We start from the raw sequence: 22,057 nt of genomic DNA, 5'->3' as shown, positions 1-22,057 counted from the left end.
TCCACCCGCTTCTACTGATACACCACACCCTGCAGGCCACAATGTGCCACTTATCTCCGCCCGCCCGCTGATAACGCTCTACAGCCGGCCTGCTGCTCAGCACATTCCACACAATAACCCGCTCATGGCTGAACCAAACATCTACACAAGAGGACCTGTCACAGCCAGCCGCTGATAACGCTCTACAGCCGGTCTGCTGCTCAGCACATTCCGCACAATAACCCGCTCATGGCTGAACCAAACATCTACACAAGAGGACCTGTCACAGCCAGCTGCTGATAACGCTCTACAGCTGGCCTGCTGCTCAGCACATTCCGCACAATAACCCGCTCTTGGCTGAACCAAACATCTACACAAGAGGACCTGTCACAGCCAGCCGCTGATAACGCTCTACAGCCGGCCTGCTGCTCAGCACATTCCGCACAATAACCTGCTCATGGCTGAACCAAGCATCTACACAAGAGGACCTGTCACAGCCAGCCGCTGATAACGCTCTACAGCCGGCCTGCTGCTCAGCACATTCCGCACAATAACCCGCTCATGGCTGAACGACACAGCTACACAAGAGGACCTGTCACAGCCAGCCGCTGATAATACTCCACAGCCGGTCTGCTGCTCAGCACATTCCACACAATATCCCGCTCATGGCTGAACCACACATCTACACAAGAGGACCTGTCACGCTGCCAGAGGAGTCTATCAGAAGCCACAGGTAGGTGTGTTTATGTCATGTTATTGGGGTGTGGCTCTAATGATGGACAAAACGGGTTTTGTAGTAAAGAAATGGTAGCTTTTCACACTCATTGTTCTGTCAGCAGCCCTGTATGCTGAAGCCTTGTACACATGTTAGTTGGTTCATGGCCAAGGTGGCCGGTCGGAGCCATCTGATAAGAATCTGGTCTGTAAAACGACTCCCCCCCCCCCCCCCCCGACCCCTGTGTCTTGTCAGGCCTTGGCCGAGCACAGGACCATAGCACAGTTGTCCTACTTACCCTGCCCACTCCAACATGTTCCATGCCATTGGCCCTTCTCCCCCTGCATAGCGCTAGGAGTGCGTCTGCATGACCTTGGCCCTAAACTGTGGCCTGAGGGATTAGCTGGGTGACAGTCCTTGTATGCATGTACAAGGCTTAAAGAGAACCCGAGGCGAACATCAGGCAAAAAAAAAAAAAAAAAATTAGATACTTACCTAAGAAGAAGGACGCCTCCGGATGATCCTCCCCCTGACCACCACAACTGCCTGGGACCATTCTGAAGTACATGTCCATGCTCCTCTTCATGCATGAGTGCAGCCATGCCTGTGCGCCTGCTCACTGTGCATATGCAGGCATACATGTGGAGGTGTAGTACGGCTGCGGTCCTGCATAAGGAGACGTGCTCCTGCATAAAGAGAAACATGGGCGTATAAGCTCTGGTCAGAGCTTCCTCCAGCCCCTGGCAGCTGGGCTGTGCCCTCGCCGCATCTCTGCATCCAGCCGGTGGCCCGGGGTCCCCTCTAGTGCAGATTCCGACCTCTACTGCGTCAGCGCGCCGCTCGCAATCACGCTGACGTAATTTGGAGTGTACTGCGCTGCGCAGGCGCACTAGTTCTGCGCCTGCACAGAACACTCTAGATGACGTCAGCGTGACCCAGAGCGGCTCTCAAACAGGCGTAGTAGATGCCGACCTGGCGAGGTCGCCATCTGCACCAGAGGGGACCCCAAGCCACCGGCTGGCAACAGAGCTGCGGCGAGGGCCCAGGACGGCTGCCAGGGGCTGGAGGAAGCCCCAGGTAAGTAGATTTTTTTTTTTTAGCTTGCATCTTTCTGTTACCTCTTCTCAGGTAAGTATCTAATTTTTTTGCCTGATGTTCCCCTCAGGTGCACTTTAAAGGATTATGATGCTGCATCCCGTTACGCCGCAACACTCCCGCCACACTGTGGACGTTGCATAGGTCGTGCATAGCAGTGTGGTAAGTCGAGCTACAAATCGGCCGATACTTCGCACCACTGTAAACCGAGGCCTTTCTAAACTGCAGGTGCTCAGTCCAACTGCCAAAATAATGTGCAAAAAGTAGGGAAGCAGGCTGGCAGCTATAGCTCCTTTCCAGGAAGTTCTTTTCTAAAGAATAAAGCTACTGAGAATCTCCCACAAGGAGATGAACTACTCCAGAATCAGGGTAAACAAGAGTGAGCAGGAAATCCTGGGAAAAAAACAACACACAGAGACCCCGGGAGCCCAAATGGTGTAGTACGTTCAAAGAATGGAGAGAGGAAGTAAATTTCAAGGCGTAAGTACTCACAAAGATGGGTTGCAAGAGAAGAAACCATCAACTGCGCCTTAGGAGGATACCGCCTACAAAAGGGTACAGGTTGCTGCCTGTACTGGTCGCACTCTGCATAAAAGGACCTGTAACCAAAGGGGCCGGAGAGGACTCCCCTCAAAGAGGGGCATGCTAAGAACAACACAAAGTGGAGAGGCGCCCAAGGATTATAAAAGTTAGGTTAAAACCAACTTGAGGTGGCTTACCTCAGACTAGAAATCACTTACGGTACAGGAAGAAATTAATTTATTAAGCACAATGCAACGCGTTTCGTGAGATACAACTAACTTCATCAGGCCAATCACTGTGCCGGGTGAAGATAAACATCTAGCATTGGGCTCCTCTACTGTAAGGCCCCATTCACACTGGGAATCACAAGACGCTAGCAAAAAGTGTTTTGCAAAGTGATTTTCCTGTGATTTTTTTCACTCAACAGGAAAGGGATTTTGGTGCGATTACGTTTTGTGATTTTTTAAGACGCGTACCTCCCAAGCATGCACAGAAGACCCAGACTGGACGTGACTGAGCTGTTACCGGGGCTGATCGTGGCTGAACAGCAGACCGCAGGAGGACGGCGCAGGACTCAGACGAGCTTATGGGGCTGGAGGAAGCCGCGGGTAAGTATCAAATCTTTAGTTATTTTCATCTCTGGGTCACTTTAACCTTCCTGGCGGTAACGCGCGCAGGAGGATTTCTCAGGCCCTGCTGGGCCGATTTGCCTAATTTTTTTTTTTTGCTACACGCAGCTAGCACTTTACTAGCTGCGTGTGCACACCGATCGCCGCCGCTCCGCGCCAAGAACCGTGCATGCACAACTTTAACTGAAGTCGCCAGATTACCGGATCCGCCAGTGGGACCACGGAAAGGAAGAAGAGGATGTCGGGGGACCTTGTAGGCAATGGGGGGGCTGGAGGAAGCCCCAGGTAAATCCAAATCTCTTTTTTAAGGCACTACTCAGGGTCCCTTTAAAGGGAATCTGAAGTGAAAATAAACTTATGGTATAATGATTTGCATGTGTAGTACTGCTAAGAAATAAAACCTTATTAGTACAGATATGAGTCTCATATTGTTTCCAGTACAGGAAGAGTTAAGAAACTTCAGTTGTTATCTCTGCAAAAGAGCTTCTTTGAGCTCTGCAACTACAGGCAGGGAGGACACTACGCAGAAATGCTAGCATTGCGTAACACGCAGCGTTAACGCGTATAATGTTAAGTCAATGGGACGCATGAAAATATGCATGTGTATGCGGTTTTTAATACGCATTTTTAAAAAGCTGGTTTTGTTGCATGTTTTCAAAAACGCATTAAAAAAATGCACATAATGCAAGTCAATGGTGCCGCAATGTATTGCGTTTTGTATGCGTTTTTATATACATTTTTGTAAAAAAAAAAAAAAACTGATGTTTTCTGATGTATTTCCGCTTCCTGTTGACTCCCTAGTGATTTGCATAAAATGCATATAAAAAAAATAAAGCATGAAAAATACACAAAAACCGCATGTGCGAGAAGAAAACGCAAATGTACTGAAAACGTAATAAAAACGCACAAACGCACATGACAGAAAACGCGACCTTTCACGCCCTGCCATGTGTGTACCCAGCCTCATAAAGTCGTGGACAGCACTGTCTTTTGAAGCTATTATCTCAACTGTCTCTCACTGTTTCTTCTTTGTTTATGGCTTCTTTGCAGAGAAAAGTTCAAAGGGTCATTAGCCTGCTCTGTGAAATCATGTAAAATGTTGAGTGTATTGTGGAAACTGCAATTATTAGAAAATGATGCAATGTTATAAAAAAATAAAAAAAAATAAAAAAAAAAGCTATATATCTAAAAATAAAAATATGACACTATTTTCTTTGTTAGTATTGTTCTAGTAATTATCCGTACTACACAACCAATTTATGATGATATACTTTTTTTTCGCTTAGTGTCACTTTAAAGACAGAGCATTGGAAAACAGTAATTTATAGCTATAGTTGATTTTTCTCAGGGAGAAATGTAAAGGTTATCTGTAAAAACTTCACTGCTCACTCACATTAGGGCTCTTTTTCATCATCAGCATTTTGTGATCCAATTCCGATTGTTTGCCAATCACAAAAAGCTAAGTAGTTTCAAGTGTGATTGAACTGGAGCGTGAAAATTTCTTAGTGATGCGTTTTTTCCCAATCGCAAACATCAGTCCTGCTGCATTTTTCCTACAAAGTATAGCAGCGCAGGTAAATTATATACAATTGCGATGCTATGCGATTTTTTTTTTTAGCGATCTGTCAATTTAATTTTTTTGCCCAGGCTATTCCCCTGTTGCAAATCGCAATCGCACCATACACCCGTCGGATTGCATGAAAATTTTGGTCAAGTAGTGGGAAAAGATAACTGAGGTAAAACAGGAGGTATTCATCTTTACATGAGCAAGAGGGGACTCCCACGATGCATCACTTCTGCTCAGTGAGTGAATATGCAAAGCATTCCTCCATGTTCCTGAAAAGCCGGATTATTGAGGCTGGGAACACACTAGGGCAGTGCGGTAAAGGTTGCGTTTTGCTGCATATGCGTCTGTGCGTTTTCCGTGCGTTTGCATTTTTTTTCCCGCATGTGAAAAATTTCCTGCATGTTTTTCTTGCAGTTTGCGTGCATTTGAATGCGTTTGCGGCTTGCATATATAAATCGCATATACGTTTTGCATGTTTTTTTTAGGGCGTTTTATACAAATCACTTTTAAGTCAACAGGAAGCGAAACTACATCGTCAAACTTGTTTTTTTTTTTTTTTTTAAAGCATAAAAAACACACTAAACTGCAATACCTCTGCATCACTACTGACTTTCATTATGTGCGTTTTAGAAAAATATGCAGCAAGACCAGCGTTTTTAAAAAGCGCACATTGCAGAATGCAAGCATATGCGTTTTTTCATGCAGATCATTACCTTGCATTATGTGCGTTTTCTGCAAGGCTAGCGTTTCCTGCCTACCCAGCCTGAATTATCAAACCCAATTAACACCTTTTTGTTCTTTGGAGAGAAGACAACCCTGTGAGCCTTACGCAAAAGATGGATCAGCTTATCACCAGGCCGCCTCTGAATGGCCTACAATCAGAGGTGCGCTGAGCCCCCCCCCAGGAACTACAAACGCACCTTGAACCCAAACAGAAGCTCTGCATATACACCAAAAACAAGGCTGTTAAGTGGGAGCAGCTGACCAAAAACAAATTAAATTAGTACATGGCAAGGAAATGAGCAGCGCTACTTAAAAACAGACAAGTGCCTACCTGCAAAAGAGTGCAAGCCCCACTTGTGGTAGACAGGTCATGTGTATGCTAGGTGTGTATTTTGGGATAAAATACACACCTAGCATACACATGACCTGTCTACCACAAGTGGGGCTTGCACTCTTTTGCAGGTAGGCACTTGTCTGTTTTTAAGTAGCGCTGCTCATTTCCTTGCCAACTCTGTGAGCCTAATTGGGGACAGGTTGATAGTCCTCATCGGTTGTCTCAGCAACAACCAAAGAAAATGAGTACCCTTATATCATATTTACATAATACGCATTGGGCCTGATGCCTGAACCACCGGTAATATTGCTGTGTGCAGCAACCAGGCGTTCCTGCAGGTCACATGACATGCATTGGGCTCTATTCTCAAAGACTTCCCACATGCGGTAAAGTACATGAGGGAAGTTTGCACCCAAAATACCGTCAAGGTGGAATTCTCAAAATGTTCCGCATGTTTTTTCCGCATGCGGAAAAAGTGTGGTAAAAGTGTGGGATTCATGTGGAAAAATTTGCGCAAAAGTCGGTATTTTCCGCAATAAAAGATCAATTCTCAAAAATGTTCAGGCGCATCATTTCGACATTAATTACCGATTTTTTATCACCTACAAGTAGTAGGTGATATATTCCGCATCCCATTGACTTTAATGAAGTGTGGAGGCTAATGCTACGTACACACATGCGACAACGATCGTTCGTTATGAACGACGAACTAACGTTTAATTGATGAAAGAACGACCTAAGTAAAGTTAGTTTTAAAAGGTGTGTAACGATCTGATCGTTAAAACGAACGTTACATCACATAAAGCAACTATTGCGCTTGCGCATAAAAATGAAAAGTTCCATGGAGAAATAGTGAAATGCGCATGTCAAGCCTAGTACGAACGACCGTTTCCAACGATGTACTACTTTTGCAAACGATTGTCGTTGGGAAAAATCCGCCAAGCTAGATAGTTCGTTTTGAGCAATCTAGCTCGTCCGTCGTTAGACTTAATGGCCGTTGGCTGCTTTTTTTCAAACGATCGTCGTTTGAAATGATCGGGAAACAATCGTTTCAAACGACTATAGTCGCATGTGTGTACGCACCTTTAAGGGCTGTGCTTGCAGGACTTTAACTTTTTTTTTTAAACACTTTTTCATGCGACCTTTTTACCGCATCATTCCCGCATGTATAATGGCTGTTTCTGCATCTTTTTTTCCCGCATGCGGAAAATATTAGTGAATGTGGAAAAAATGCGGAGTTTACCGCTGGCGGGAATATAGCGGTAACATTTTGCGGAAAATTTGGCTCTTTGAGAATAGAGCCCATTGTGAGCCATCCTGAGCTATGAGCCTGCAGTGAACAGAGATCTCTCTGCCCCAAAGGCTACAAGTGTGCTTAAAGCGGACCTGAAATCAGAACTAAAAGATGCGCAACAGCATAATAACCTTTAAAGAGACTCCGTAACAAAAATTGCATCCTGTTTTTTATCATCCTACAAGTTCCAAAAGCTATTCTAATGTGTTCTGGCTTACTGCAGCACTTTATACTATCTAAAGAAAGCCTAATTGGTGGCGAAAAAAACAAGATATAGTTCATTTCATTGCGATAAGTAATAATAAAGTTATAGACGAATGAATGGAAGGAGCGCTGAAAGGTGAAAATTGCTCTGGTGCTCAGGGGGTAAAACCCCTCAGTGGTGAAGTGGTTAAAGGGATACTGTAGGGGGGTCGGGGGAAAATGAGTTGAAGTTACCCGGGGCTTCTAATAGTCCCCCGCAGACATCCTGTGCCCGCGCAGCCACTCACCGATGCTCCAGGCCCGCCTCCGGTTCACTTCTGGAATTTCAGACTTTAAAGTCTGAAAACCACTGTGCCTGCGATGCCGTGTCCTCGCTTCCCCTGATGTCACCAGGAGCACATGGCGCAGGCACAGACCATACTGGGCCTGTGCAGTATGCTCCTGGTGCCATCAGTGGGAGTGAGGACATGGCAACGCAGGCACAGTGGTTTTCAGACTTTAAAGTCTGAAATTCCAGAAGTGAACCGGAGGCGGGGCTGGAGCATTGGGGAGTGGCTGCGCGGGCACAGGACGTCTGCGGGGGACCATTAGAAGCCCCGGGTAACTTCAACTCATTTTCCCCCGACCCCCCCTACAGTATCCCTTTAACCACTTTTAATGCGGCGAGGAGCGGCGAAATTGTGACAGAGGGTAATAGGAGATGTCCCCTAACGCACTGGTATGTTTACTTTTGTGCGATTTTAACAATACAGATTCTCTTTAAGGCTGGTTTAACAGTGGGACGTTACAGGTGCACGTTAGAGCAGCGTGTAACGCACCCCACCACACAGCAATGAAAAATCAATGGGCTGTTCACAGTGCCCACGTTGCGTTACATAGTAACGCTGCGCCACCAGACAACGTACTGCATGCAGTACTTTCTAAGCGGCAGAGCCGCGTTAGACTGCTTGCACATGCTCAGTAACGTTGGGGAGGAGCGGAGAGCGGCCAGGCACATGGCTAATTAATATTCACTGCACTCAGTGACGTGCAGAGTTTACTTCCTGGAGCGGCCGCTCTGTGCAGCGATTGGCTGGCGGGATCACGTGATGCTGCATGCGCACAAGAGTACGCATCACGGCATCACGGACGCCAGAGTGAGCTGCACAACGCGGCTCACTCTGACGTCCACCTTAGAGAAAGCCAGGCGTTGCGTTAGGGGCACGTTATGCGACCATAACGTCCCCTAAAACGCAACATCCTGGTGTGAAACTAGCCTAAAGAAACACATTTCTTTGTTACAGCTGATACAAACCCTGCAATAAATCTGCAGTGTGTCTACTTCCTGCTCTCATGGAAGTAGACATAGGGTTAACATCCTGTGCTTACAAATTAGCTGATCTGACAAAAGCAGCCAGCTGACACAGGTGAGAGATGAAATTACAGTGGTGATTAGTCCCAGATGAGGGGAGGAACTAGACATACACTACATACATACAGGGAGCATTTCCTCTCTGTTTTACTTCTGTCCTGTGCAAGACTTCAGGTCCAATTTAAGAGGGGGGGGGGGGGGGGGGGCTGGGATGGGAGGGGAGCAGGACCCCTGCCTCCCACTTTTACGGATGCTATTAGAGGAATACGATGAGCATGCCCAATCTTTTGCGACACTGAGGGGGAAGGGTCATGAAAACCTGTATTCCTGGAAACATAATCCATCAAATCATCACGTTCCGACCAGCGAATAACAACGCCTGACAAAAGTTGTATATTAGTACTGTTTAAGATCAAAAGACAGCCTTGCACATCTTCTTGTAAAGATGATCAGATGACAAGGCGTGCCTACTGTCCAATATCTATGACAGGTGTGTGCAAGGCTTCAGAATCCCAGCTAGTTTTGATTACTGTCACTTCCTGGTTCACAAATTCAACCACTTCCAACACTATAGAAAATGAAAATAAATATCCTGGAATTTGTGGAGGCAAGTTTTATCATAAGGGCCCGTTTCCACTACAGCGAATCTGCATGCGTTTCCTGCATGCAAATTCACATAGACAATACAAGTGGATGGGACTGTTTACACTTGTCAGGATTTCTCAGCGTTTTTCTGTGCAGAAAAAATCTGCACGGCAGAGCCATCAGAATTCGCATACCGCTATGCGATTCACATACAATGGGCTTGATTCACAAAAGAGTTTGCGCGCGATCGCGATTTTTTGCGCGCAATTGATTGTTTCACGCGTAAACAAGAATTTTCACGCAAAATCGTTATCGTTTTCACACGCAAACGCGAATTTTCACGTGAAAAACTATAACGATTTAGTGCGAAAATTGCCGTTTGCGCGCGAAAACATTTAATTGCGCGCGGAAATTCGCATTCACGCCCGTGCTAACAGTTAACATTCTTTTGTGAATCAAGCCCAATGTATTTAATAGGAAATTAGCATGCGGTTTTGGTATGCGAATTTTTATGCGAATTCGCATACGATTTCGAATAGAAACCATGGAAAAGCACACAGGCACTGCCATGGTTAAATTTGCATACATAGTCATCCATGCAAAATCGTATGCGAATTCGGAAACGGACCTTAATGAGAAATCTAAACCCTGTATATCAACTTTTGTATTCGCCTTCCAGTGTCCGCGCCGCTCCCAGCATCCGTGCCGATGCTGCGACGCTGTAACCCATTCGTTCTGCTGTCACACTGATAGCAGAGTTCCGTATCTTGGCCAGGTGCCAATTTTATTGGCTCCTGATCCCATGGTCACTGTAAGCCAATCGCAGAAATGGCCCTTTTTCACTACCCTGTGTTTTGTGACCTGATTGCGATCTCTAACGATTGCCAATGCAGTGTACAGTAAAGCTAATGGAAATGGCAGTGGCCATTTCCATTAGTGTGATCTGACTGCATTGTGATTTTCTCCCAATCGTCACCCTGCCGCGTTTTTGCTGTGATCGAGCTCTCATCACTGCTCGTATCTGAGGGGAAAAAAAGTCTCTGGTCCTTAAAGCGAACCTGAACTCTAAACTTCCTACTCTCTACTCTTTCTACTCTAAAAGATGGGCAACAGCATAATAACCTTTAGGCTGGTTTCACAGTGGGACGTTGCGTTTAGGGGACGTTATAGGGCACATAACCTGGCCCCTAACGCAACGCCTGGTGGTGTTGGAGCAGGACGCTACCAAGAGCCGCGTTACGTGGTCCCGCCAGCCAATCCGCGGCCGCTCCAGGATGTAAACACTGCAAGTGCAGTGAATAATAAGTAGCCATGTGCCTGGCTACGTAGCGTCCTCTCCCCGCCTCCTCTCCGCCCATAAAATGAAAAAAACAACCCCTACTGAGCATGTGCAAACCGTCTAACGCGGCTTAGCCGCGTGTAAAGTACTGCATGCAGTACGTTATGTAGACGTGCTGCGTTACAACGTAACGCAACGTGGGTACTGTGAACAGCCCATTGATTTTTCATTGCTGTGCGTTGGGGTGCGTTACAGGCTGCTCTAACGTGCTCCTGTAACGTCCCACTGTGAAAGCAGCCTTAAACAAAAAACATTTCTTTGTTACAGCTGATACAAAACCTGCCATAAATCTGCAGTGTGTCCACTTCCTGCTTTCATGGAAGCAGACATAGGGTTAACATCCTGTGCTTCCAAATGAGCTTATCTGCCATCTCTGCCGTAGCAGTCACCTGACACAGGGGAGAGATCAAGTTGCAACTTGTGCTTAGATGCAAATGAAATGAGGAGGAATTAGACAGGCCAAACTCTCTAAATACATACAGAGCGCATTTTTCTAAGTTTTCCTTCATTTCTGTGCAAGAGTTTAGGTCCATTTTAAGGGGCCAGAAACCCCATGGTATGGTAGAGGTTTAAGTGACAAGATAATATACAATGCTGCAGAAGATGTTGATGCTATATAAATACTAAATAATAATAAAAATGCAAAATAAAAGAAAGCCCCGGAGAGTAGTGGTGAGGTTCCAGAGGCTTCTCTGTGCCTTGGTTTGTACTTTACTCACAGGTGTACTTTAAAAAAAAAGTCAGTATGCCATCAGGACAGTTTTACTGCGTTTTATAATGTAAAAAAATCCTAAGAAGAAGGGAGAGGAAGAGAAAGAGAGAGAGGCAACCTTTTTACAGACTTGAAACAAAACCGACTGGATAGCCGACTGGATAGCAACGGAGTCGGACACAGTGCAAGTCAATGGAAATAGACAGTAACCGTTTCCCCTATCCATTTTACATGATGATGAATTATTTTTTTGCAGCACAGGGAGCATTGCAGGAAGGAAGGATTGTAGACAGGGCCGGCCTTAGGCTTCACAGCGCCCTGAGCGAAAACTGATTTTGGTGCCCCTCCCCCCCCCTTTCATCACACACACGGTTTACACTGCGCGTTATAGCCGTGGTCCGTCCCCTCAAAAAAACGCCCTCAGACTCAGTATAAGCAGGTAGCCAGGTATAGGTGCCCTCAGAATAGGATTTCATGTGTAGGTGCCCTCAATATAGGTAGCCAAGCACAGGTGTCCCCAGTGTAGGAAGTTAGGTGTAGGTTCCCCCCATAGGTGTCCAGGCATAGGTGCCTCCAGTATAAGTAGCCAGGTGTTGGTTCCCCCTTAGTATAGGTAGCCAGCTATAGGTGCCCCCAGTATAGGATGTCAGGTGTAGGTCCCCTCTGCATGGGTAACCAGGCATAGGTTCCCCCTGTATAGGAAGTCATTGTGTAGGTGCCTTTAGTATAGTTAGCCAAGCATAGTATAGTTGCCACAGTAGAGGTAGTATATTTGCTCCAGTATAGGTAGTTAGTATAGTTGCCCCTAGTATAGGTAGTATAGTTTCCCCAGTATAGGTAGCTAGTATATTTGCCCCAGTATAGGTAGCTAATATAGTTGCCCTAGTACAGGTAGTATAGTTGCCCGCAGTATAGCTTGCTAGTATATTTAGCCCAGTATATGTAGCCAATATAGTTGCCCCCAGTATAGGTAGTATAGTTGCCATAGTATAGTTGCCCCAGAATAGGTAGCTAGTATAGTTGCCCTTAGTCCCCCCCCCCTTCGACGCCCCCTCCTCCACATAGTGGCAGCGGGCGGGGAAATACTCACCAGACATCCACGTTTCAGACTTCCAGCTCTGACGTCACTCTTCTCTCCCTGCTTCTCTACCCCTCAGCTCCATCTGTAGTTAGAGTAGGGCCACAATAAAATGACCATCGATGGACGCATTTGTGGACATCTGCAGCCATTTTCTCGTAGTCCTGCTCTAATTACAGACAGAGCGGTGGTGAGGAGAGACAGAGTGCGGCGGCGAGCGGCGACATTGTACTGAGAGCCCTTGTAAGCTGGCGCCCTGAGTGACCGCTCCGGTCAAAGACCGGCCGTGATTGTAGATATTGTCCATGCCACCAAAGTGAACGCGAAGTGAGGTCAGTTTCGATACTCACCTATGCAGAGGGAGGGCTCTGGATACCATAGAGCATTACCAGTCCTCGGTCCGTCCTGTAATTCCTGCACCATCAACCCCCCCCCCCTCCTCCAGCCCCAACATTTTTAACCTACTAATAATAGCAGACTTGAGAAACACATCTGTACAGCGCATGCGCGAGTCCAGGCTCGTCTGCAGGAGTACTCACGCCCCCAAGTACTAGGCCAAAAAACACAGCCAGTGGCAAAACTTCAACGGGGATGGTGCAGGAATGGCAGGAAGGACTGGGCAGGCTCTATGCTGTCCAGAGCCCTTCCTCTGCATAGGTAAGTATCTAACCTGAAGTGAGTTACCTCAATTCAGGTTTGCTTTTAAGTAAGCCTGAGACAAATACAACAAAAGGATTTATACTTTCCTGGGGCTTCTTCCAATGCTCTGTAGCCCATGGGCTCCCATAGCGTCCCTCCATTCTCACGCTGTAAGCTCTGGTAGCTGCTGAGTACTGCTCAGCCCTGGCTGCGCACCTCCTGGGCCGCATGCACAGTTTGGTAAGACTGTAATTGCACTTGTGCAGAACACTCCCACCCACAGGATTGCAATTGGAGGGTGGGCGCGGCCAGGAACGTGTATGCATAGTAGTCACTGGCTCAGTCGGTGGCTTTTCTAGGGCTGACTTCAGTGGAACGGACAAACACTGAGAGAGCCCACAGACCTGGAAGAAGCCCCAAGTACGAATCTTTTGTTTTGTCTCAGGTGCACTTTAAGCTGAATAGAAAATGGATGAGATTAAAATGTACTGGACAGGACTACATTGTTTGCCCAGTAAGCTATACACATATCTGGCATATGAACCTACCAATGTCACAAGTCACAAGAGTAACAGCTTCACCTCCCCTCAAAAGTGCCATAAGATGAAGGATGCTGTGAGCCTAGCATAAAGGTAAGAGAACAGAAGGAAGAGTGTGGGGAAACAGAGGGAATCAGAGACTCACCTGTTTGGTAGCATGTCTGATAATGAGGCAGCTGCCTGAAGGCTCACCAGATCACTGGGGGAGAGAAAGAAGATGAGAAGAGTAGAGGAGGGGAGGAGTGTAGAGGGGACAGACAGATGTGAAAAGAGTAGAGGGGGTGGAGTTTAAGAGGGAGAGGGAAGGTGAGGAAGGTATAGGGAGGGGAGCAGGTGAGGAGTGTGTGTGTGTGGGGGGGTGAAAAGTGTAGAGGGGGAGGAGTTTAAGGGAGGTGGGAGAAAGGGAAGGTGAGGAATGGGGGAGGGGGGTAAGGAGTGTGTTTATGGAAATGGGGGGGGGGGGGGGATTGTAGAGGGGAATGGGGGGTGAGGAGTGGGAGTTGAGGAGTGTAGGAAATGGGGGGGGGGGGGGCGGGTGAGAAGTGTGGGGCAGAGAAAAGGTGAATGTGAATGGGGGGGGGGGGGGGAGGGAGTGTAAGAGAGAGGAGGGGGGTAGAGGGAAGGTGAGAAAGGTATAGGGAGGGGGGCGGTTTAAAGGGGTGGGAGAAAGGGAAGGTGAATGGGGGGGGGGGGGGGGGGTTGAGGTGTGTAAAGAGGGGGAAGAAGGTGAGGAATGTAGAGGGGGAGCAGAGATGAGAAGTGTAGAGAGGGGGAGGAGGAGTGTAAGGGAGGAGGGGGGTTGGTGGTAGAGGGAAGGTGAGGAGCGTGGGGGGAGAGACACAGGCTGGGCAGAGGATTGATGATTGAGCGGTATGCCGAGAGGCTCTCCTCTGAGCTTTGCTGGGACGTTTCTCTTTCCTGTTAGCTCACACGTGAAGAAGAGGGAGACGCAGAAAGGCAGTGCTTGGCCAAGAAAACTAGAAAGCTGCCTGAGGAGACTCCCACCCACCTGCTGTGTGTGCAGAAGCGCCGGGGATGGAGGGGTGTACACCGGAAGTGCAGCGCAGTACCACAGCAACCAATCAAGAGCTGGACAGTTCCGGGCTCCAGTCCTCACACACAATGGGCAGGACAGGTAGAGAAATAGCGGCCGTCTGGTGATCGAAGCGCCGTGTGGTGAGCAGCAGCAGTACTGTGTATATGAGATTAACTGATGCTAAGGATATTTTCACTTACCTTGGGCTTCCTCCAGCCCCATGTGCTCCGTCAGGTCCCTTGCTGTCCTCTTGGCCCCTTGCTTGTGCCTCTGTCAGCCTCTGAAAGTCCATGACTCTGCCCCAGTCGGGAACTACTGAGGTCCCAGGCATCCACATGCACCCCAGAATCTCGCTAACCTGGCTGGGAGCATTCTGCGCAGGTGCATAGCTCCCAACTGTCCCTTTTTCGGAGGGACAGTCCCTTTTTGGGAGCCCTGTCCCTCTGTCCCTTTTTCACCCTCATTTGTCCCTCTTTCAGGACTTTGTCCCTCTTTCTATGTAAATATATATATTTCTATACTAAAAATGTGTTTGATTGACTCTAAACTTTATTCCCAACCTTTAAATTGATATATTACTAATTTTAAAATGTTACTATAAAGGAAAATGAACCAGTATAGAAAGGACCAGTGTGGTTTGAATTATAAAACATGTTTCTTATGAAATCTTTATGGTATGCGTGACTAGAGGCGTGGCGAGGGCGTGACCAGGGGTGTGGCAGGGGCGTGGCTTAAGTGTCCCTTTTTCTCATCTCAAAATGTTGGGAGGTATGCAGGTGCAGTTAGTTAAAGGAAACCTGAAATTCCCTGAGGCTTTTGCCAGCCCCCTGCAGTCGCTATGTGCCCTCGTCATCACGGAATAATCCTCCGGTACCGGTCCTCCGCTATGGCTTAAGTCCCATCTACACGATACGATTGTGCGATTCGATTACGATTATATTTTTACTATCCAATTAAATCCGACATGTCCGATCGGGATTCGATTCGATTTGCCTTTGCAAAACAATGGCAAATCGTATTGAATTGAATCCCGATCGGACATGTCGGATTTAATTGGAATAGAATCGTAATCGAATCGCACAAATAATCGTATCGTGTAGATGGGACTTAAGTTTCAGTATCGCCAACTTGCAAGTCAACGTCGCCTGTGTGGACCTGACATAGCGCGTCCTTGTCTGCTCTTCCTCTCCCTGCGCAGGTGCAGTACGAGGCTTTATTGTACTGTGAAGGATTCTCCCAGGGACACGCGGCCAGGGCCGTGGCAGGCGACGTCGACTTGCAAGTCGGCAATAATGAAAGGGGACCAGAGAATCGTTCCATGACGGCGCAGGCGAGGGGCCGGCAGAGGCCCCAGGTAAGTGAAATGCTTTTTTTAAAAAAAATCAACTTCAGGTTTCCTTTTAAAGTGTACCTGAGATGAAAGCCAACTCAGGTACCATTCTTACCTGGGGCTTCCTTAAGCCCCCTTGAGGCCGCTCAGTCCCTCGCTGTCTCCCTGGGTGGCTCCTGTCGCCCACAATACAGCACGAAAGCCTTCACAGCTGCACAGCGGATCGGACCAGGAGGACGGTGAGGGAGCTAATGGCCTACAGGGGCTTGAGGAAGCAGACGTGACATGAGACGGTATTTGGCCACCTGGTAACGCCACCATTTGTCGTTCGGCTGCATGTAATTGTCGCACAAAGGTGCTTGTGACAGACAGCTGGGAGGTTCAGTCACCCATGTAAAAGAGACCGGTAGGCTGTTGACCTGTAGCTGATCTGTATTTCTTCTGCAGAAAAGTCTGCTGTCAGGGAGGATAGACAAACACAGAACATTTATATAGTTATTTGTCCTAGGCAGACTCAAAGCACCAGAGCTGCAGCCACTAGAGCACGCTCTATGGGCAGTAGCAGTGTTAGGGAGTATTGCCCAAGGTCTCCTTACTGAATAGGTGCTTGCTTAATGAACAGGAAGAGCCAAGATTTGAACCCTGGTCTCCTGTGCCAGCTTAGTGCTATGAACAAACTCAAAAATTGCACACCAGGGCCCATGGCCTTGGGCCACTGGGGTTCTCGCATGGTGCGCGCTTTAGCAACTGCCTCCGCTTGCACCACTTTACTTTTTTCAATTGGTTGAGTGATAGTGTTTCATGCTGGATCTCCACACCCTTGGGCAGCACTTAGCTGCCATCAGTGGAATAGATCAGCTGTTTTTGTGATGAATCAGAGCTGATACCCTACCTGACACTAGACTTTTTTGCAGACGTAAAAACCAAAAGGTCTTTTTTGCTGCTTTTCAGCTTCAACATGCTTGGTGGCTGGGCCCTCTGGAAACCCTATTTCCTAGCTGGCCCCCAGCTCCTTCCTGGTGTACATATACCAACCAGACCTTTATTCTGTTTTGGCACCCCACAATGTGTCCTAAAATCACATTTGTCTTTGTTGTATTCAGAAAATGTTTGTGTGGGAGTGTACACACTTTTTCCTAATCCTCCCAAATGACTGTGGATGTGTAGGGTGATCAAAGAGCACCCTGGAGTGAAAAAAGAACACAGAGACAACAGTAGACCCAATGGTGAAGTAAGTAACACCAATGTGTAGGATAATGTAATGGATGGTTGTACTCACAAGAATGGATTGCAAACGAGTTGAGATGAACAAACCCGACTCCACTCGGGTGTCCAGATGAACAAACTTTTAAAAAGCACTTGGCAACGCGTTTCGTGAGTACTTCTCCACTTCCTCAGGCCGAATATAGTGTCAAACAGAAAAAAAAGCCGGACATAGAACGCCGCTCTTCTATGTTCGGCTGTTTATCTATTTGGCACTATATTCGGCCTGAGGAAGTACTCACGAAACGCTTTGCCAAGTGCTTATTAAAAGTTTGTTTTCTATTATCTAATTTGTTGTCTTTTGAGGTAAGCCACCTCTTTTTTTTCTATTTTAGCTGTTTTTAACAGTTTTATTACCCATTGGGCGAGGTTGTTTTTTTCTGATTTCTGCAAGCTGAAAGGACTAGTCACAAGCACAGCAGTAAAGATGCAGAGAAAGTTCGTGAGGCATCAGACAATGGAGGTGAATTTAGCAGTTCATCTCTCTGACATGTTCTTAGGAGCAAAGGCAGAAGTGGTCAGGTAGGCTGAAAGTGGAAGCATAAGGTGCATAGACATGCATGAATACTGTCGCCCGCAGGAATCAGGACTTGATTCTTCAGGTGACAGTTTATGGGCAGAGTGCTGTGCAGGCTGATGTTATGCACTGTTGCTATAGAGAGAGGAGAAGGGACAGCACTTGATGGAGTACTTCCAGGGAAAAAGGCAGAGGCTGTCGTGTGCGGTTCTGTCTTAAAGTGTACCTGTCATGAATGAAACATAAGGATGCAGGCCAGTTTTACTGGCCAGTGCGTTTGCGGTGCAATGCTCCGCCCCCATCGCACTGCAATTCACAAAATGTTATTCATCTGTCTGCATTGGAGTGTGCCGACAGGGTCATATGCATAGCGCCCCTTGGTGCACCTCACCCAGTGATGTGCACCCTGCTAGACAGGAAGCACGTCACTGGGATTCCTGGGTCTCCACGCATGCACACTGCGCCGCCGCCAACATATTTAAAATTTCTGTGTCACCCATTGATTTACATTACTTCCGTGGCCACCGAAGTCCGACAGTAATGTCAGTGTTCTCCCCAGAATTTTTTTTCCAGCCGGGTGGCATGAAATAGTAGCCGGGTGGCATGAAAAAGTAGCCGGGTGGGGCGAGTTGAAAATGCAGGGCAACTCTGCTTACAGCATAGGAGGAGGTGAGAAGGTGAGTCGATGACAGCCGGGTGGTCACCAAATCTAGCCGGGTGGAGCACCCGGCTAAAAGAGCCTGGAGAGAACACTGAATGTGCTGTTGGCGGTGGCTCGGAAGTCGATTGGGCACTGGTGCATCGTGATGCAGTAAGTGCGCTAAGCCCCAATGCCTAGCGGCAAAACAGGGTAGTGCAGTGCAGTGCAGTGCAGCATTCCAATGCAGGTATAAAAGGGGCCTTATACTCACCTGGGGCTTGCTTTAGCTCCCCTGTTAGTACTGTTCCTCCACTGCCCCCCCCCCCCCCCCCACCCGGCCTCGAGCCTCCTTGGTCAAGCTTCCATGGCTGGGAGCGGTCTGTGTCTGCACAGTTACAATCTTTAACTAACTGCTCAGATGCAGAACAGCCCTGGGCCACAGGAGCATGACCAAGGAGGCCGTGCATGTGCAGTTTTCCCTGAATATCAGGGATGACAGCGGGAGATTGGAGTGGCCCTGGAGGGCACAGAGGGAGCCCACTGACTACAGGGGGCTGGAGGAATCCCCAGGTAAGTATAAATCCTTGTGTTGTCTTTGTCTCAGGATTCCTTTAATGCAGCCAGGATCGGTAAGTCGCAGGGTTAATAAGTCACCAGCTCACCTGTAATTAATTGATGTCAGAAACTCTGCCTCCTTCCTCTGCAAAGTCACCGTAATGCTTTTTTTCTAAAGTCTTCTGAAGCTCTGGCCACCTCCACCTGCATTGTTGCGGCCTGTCCCCAGGTGGGGGTGGCCAGAGCTAAGAAAGATTACTCAAAAAAGGGCCACAGCTATCTTGGGGATAGAGGGGGCTTCACTTCACTTCACCCTAAAGAGAACTAAGCCCCATTTTTTTCTGCAGTTTCTCCTGGTTCCTAATAGCTATAGGAGCTGCAATGATCCCCGCTCCCCTTCTAGCTGCCCTTATTTATCCTGAGGGACTTGCGAAGATAGCATCTGTGACTTCTCTAAACTCTTTGAAGAACAATATCCTATCTCCTCACCCACCCTGCTAATGAAAGCTTTTGTTTGCTCTCTGCTAATACACACAATAAAATAATTACAACATTTCTTATCTGCCTGAAATTTCTACGGTCGGGCAGGCCCTGCTGTCCGCAGAAGCAGGGTAATAAAAGCCTCTGATAAACTTTTAAATATAAAAAGAAGAGTTAAAAGTGAAGTTTTTTTTATTGATGAGCCACATTGTTGGCATACATTTTTAATGTGCTGTTGAGGTGCCTTGGGTGCTAAACATGGTGCTCGGTTCACTTTAAGCTCCAGCAGGTGAGTTATTAACCCTGACCGCCCCCACTCCGATCCTGGCAGCATGAGGACAGAGACTTATATGACAGTCTCTTTCACTGGAGGCACTCTGTAAGTTTACAGTGCGAGTGAGTGAAAGGTCGGTCTGGCCAGCTTTGCAGCAGGTGGGATGGAATCTGAGCAGCAGGGTGGGGTGTGCTGCTGGAATGTCACGTTAAATCTTTATACCATTTACACAGTAGCTGCCATCATCAGGAGATTTAGACACATGTTTAATCAGTAGCATAAAAATGTGTTGGGCTGTGTACAAAGCCTGATGCCTCAGGGAAGATTATGGGCGCCTCAGACTGTCCAGCACTCGGGGACTGCTTGAAAATTCACGCTACAGCTCTAAGTCTACACTGGAAAATAATCATCTTTACAGTGGTATAACTACAGGGAAAGCAGGGCCTGCGGATACAGAGGGGCTCGAGGCAAGAGGGGGCCTGTTGGGCTTTCCCTCCGATGTTCCTACAGTAGCCACCATACAGGGAAACACCAGTACTAGTTATATTCACTTGTCATGGTGCGTAGCGGCCCTGTCCTCCCTTGCTAGTGTCCACACAGCCTTGTCCTGATGACAGTTCAGCGCTCCTGTGAAATCACATCTGCTCTGGACCTGCGTCAGGACAAGGTTATGTTGATGTGGGAAGAGAGAGACCGACGAGAGGACCACTGAGAGTGCACTTTGCACGGAGCCAAGGCTGGAGTCATACTTTTTCCATCCCTAGGCCAAGTATATTGTGGCTCCCATTCCATGTGCAGCCTCCTCTTCCACGTGTATCAACCATGTACTGCAGCCGCTTTCTTTCATGTTCAACTCACTTGGGCATCAGCTTCCATTTTCAGGTGTTGCGCCCCTTTTGCAGCCTTCTCTTTCATATGTATCAACCCTATTTCATGTCCAGGTGCTCCGTGTCTGCAGCCGCCCAAGGCCCTGGCTTTTGTGGCCTTTCCAGAAATTTGGCCTGCTTTGAGTAAGAGGTGGTGGAGGAAGGGGGCTTTAGTTCCACTGCTGGGGGGAGGACATGGCATTACTGTGGGGTGAGGGGAGAATTGGACACAGGGAGTGTAGGACATTAAACATTGCTTGCTGGAAGGGGCAATAAACTAAGAACTCATCACTGTGTATATAGTGACGAGTCCTTAGTTTATTGCAGTACATTTTACTTGCAATAAAGTGAGAGGTTCTATGCTGATCCTTATAGGTCTGGTCACATTAGCACAGTTTTTCACTTCATCCAGATAAAGGAAGAAGGGTTGTATGCAGTCAACAAGCAGCACTTGCTTCTCTACAAGCTGGGAAAGAGGCGGGATTTTCAGGCTGCTGCATACTGTCATTCACGGCACTGGCCTCTGGGTGGAGCTGCTGAGACTTGGCTTATACGGAACCGGCCTCTTCGTCCAGATACTCATATCACATCATTCTTTGCAGGGTAACAACGGCAAGCCTGACAACGCTGTAGTAAATTAAGCTGCCGTTTAAGTGAATCTGAAATAAACAACAAAAAATAGATACTAACCTTTGGAAAGGGAAGGCTTCGGAGCCTCCCTGGTCCCCTCTCTGTCCCCTTGTTCCTCTGCCATGCCCCGGGGGAAAGTTCTTAAATCGACTTGGTTAAATACCTCTTCGTCCCTCCTTGGGCATCCTTAGAAAAGTATTTGCATCCCAAAGTGCTTCCTAAGACAAGCGCATCTGTACTACCAGTAAAGTTAAGTCCTGTAGAAGAAATGGTCCCTGTATTGGCGTTTAGGCCCCTTTTACACTAGCAGGTAATTCCTGTATTGTGTTAGTGTTACCATATTTCACTGCAAGGGGCCGCAGTGGAGGTCTGTGGAGACTTCACACTTATTGCGCCCCGCTGAGGTGCGCTGGAAGTGTCCGAGCCAACGCAAGGGCAGCAGCGCGTTACCGCAAGCACCACACATTCTGTAATTTGGATTGAGTCTATAAGTGACGTGTGTAGTGTAAACGATGGAGCGGTGTGTGTTGCGCATGCGTGGACCGACAGGAATCCCAGTGACGTATTTCCTGCCCAGCAGGGTGTATATCCCTGCGTGGGGGGCGGTGCTATGCATGTGACCCTGTCAGCACATTCTGCCGCAGTGTCATATGAGTGAGGTTTTTTTTTGTTACGGTGTGATGTGGCGGGGGAAATCGCACTGCAACGCTAAAGACAAGTGTAAAACTGCCCTTAGAGCTCGTTCACAGTGCTCAGTTGCGTTGCAGAATAATTCTGCATGTCGCCTCACTGCCCATACAGTTCTATGGGCCTGTTCACAGCACAGAGTTGTAACTGATCAGGTTTTTCTAAGGCTTCTAAGGCTAGGTTTAGGCCCGGTTCACACTTGCATTTGCAGCCCAAACTGTCAGTTGAAACGGATCAGTTGAGGTCAGTTCCAGCTCCCTTCCGGTTCCGTTCAGTTTCCGTTCCGTTTGTAATCGGTTTTTCATACGTTCTGCATACGTTTTAGATCAGCTTCCGTTTTTTAAAGAGATAAGATACTGTATATATACCTGCGGTCTGGAAGGTGTGAAAATGCACTGTGGTCATTGTTGGAGAGAGCCTGCTGTGTGGACGTCATCGTTGGAGACAGAGACTGCTGTGTGGACCATGGATCCA

General features: G+C 47.7%; 1 long non-coding RNA gene and 1 pseudogene across 4 annotated transcripts in view; one reads left to right on the top strand and one right to left on the bottom strand.

Moving 5' to 3' along the window:
* The window catches only part of LOC137527764 (uncharacterized), a 145,688-nt gene extending 131,280 nt beyond the window's left edge, over positions 1 to 14,408 (bottom strand). The window contains exons 1-2 of one of the 4 annotated variants that reach the window (XR_011023210.1): positions 14,315 to 14,370; positions 13,451 to 13,504 (exon numbers count right to left, since the gene is read on the bottom strand). This is a non-coding gene — a long non-coding RNA (uncharacterized lncRNA). Of the gene's footprint in view, positions 1 to 13,450; positions 13,675 to 14,314 lie in introns of those variants that run through there. The other 3 variants (XR_011023211.1, XR_011023208.1, XR_011023209.1) reach the window with 3 other exon arrangements.
* Positions 14,409 to 17,306: 2,898 nt separating this feature from the next.
* LOC137527762 (uncharacterized) overlaps positions 17,307 to 22,057 on the top strand; it is a 205,656-nt pseudogene continuing 200,905 nt past the window's right edge.

This window comes from Hyperolius riggenbachi, chromosome 8, assembly GCF_040937935.1.
Source record: "Hyperolius riggenbachi isolate aHypRig1 chromosome 8, aHypRig1.pri, whole genome shotgun sequence".
Lineage (NCBI taxonomy): Eukaryota > Metazoa > Chordata > Amphibia > Anura > Hyperoliidae > Hyperolius > Hyperolius riggenbachi.
This window is presented reverse-complemented; position numbering and strand designations above follow the sequence as displayed.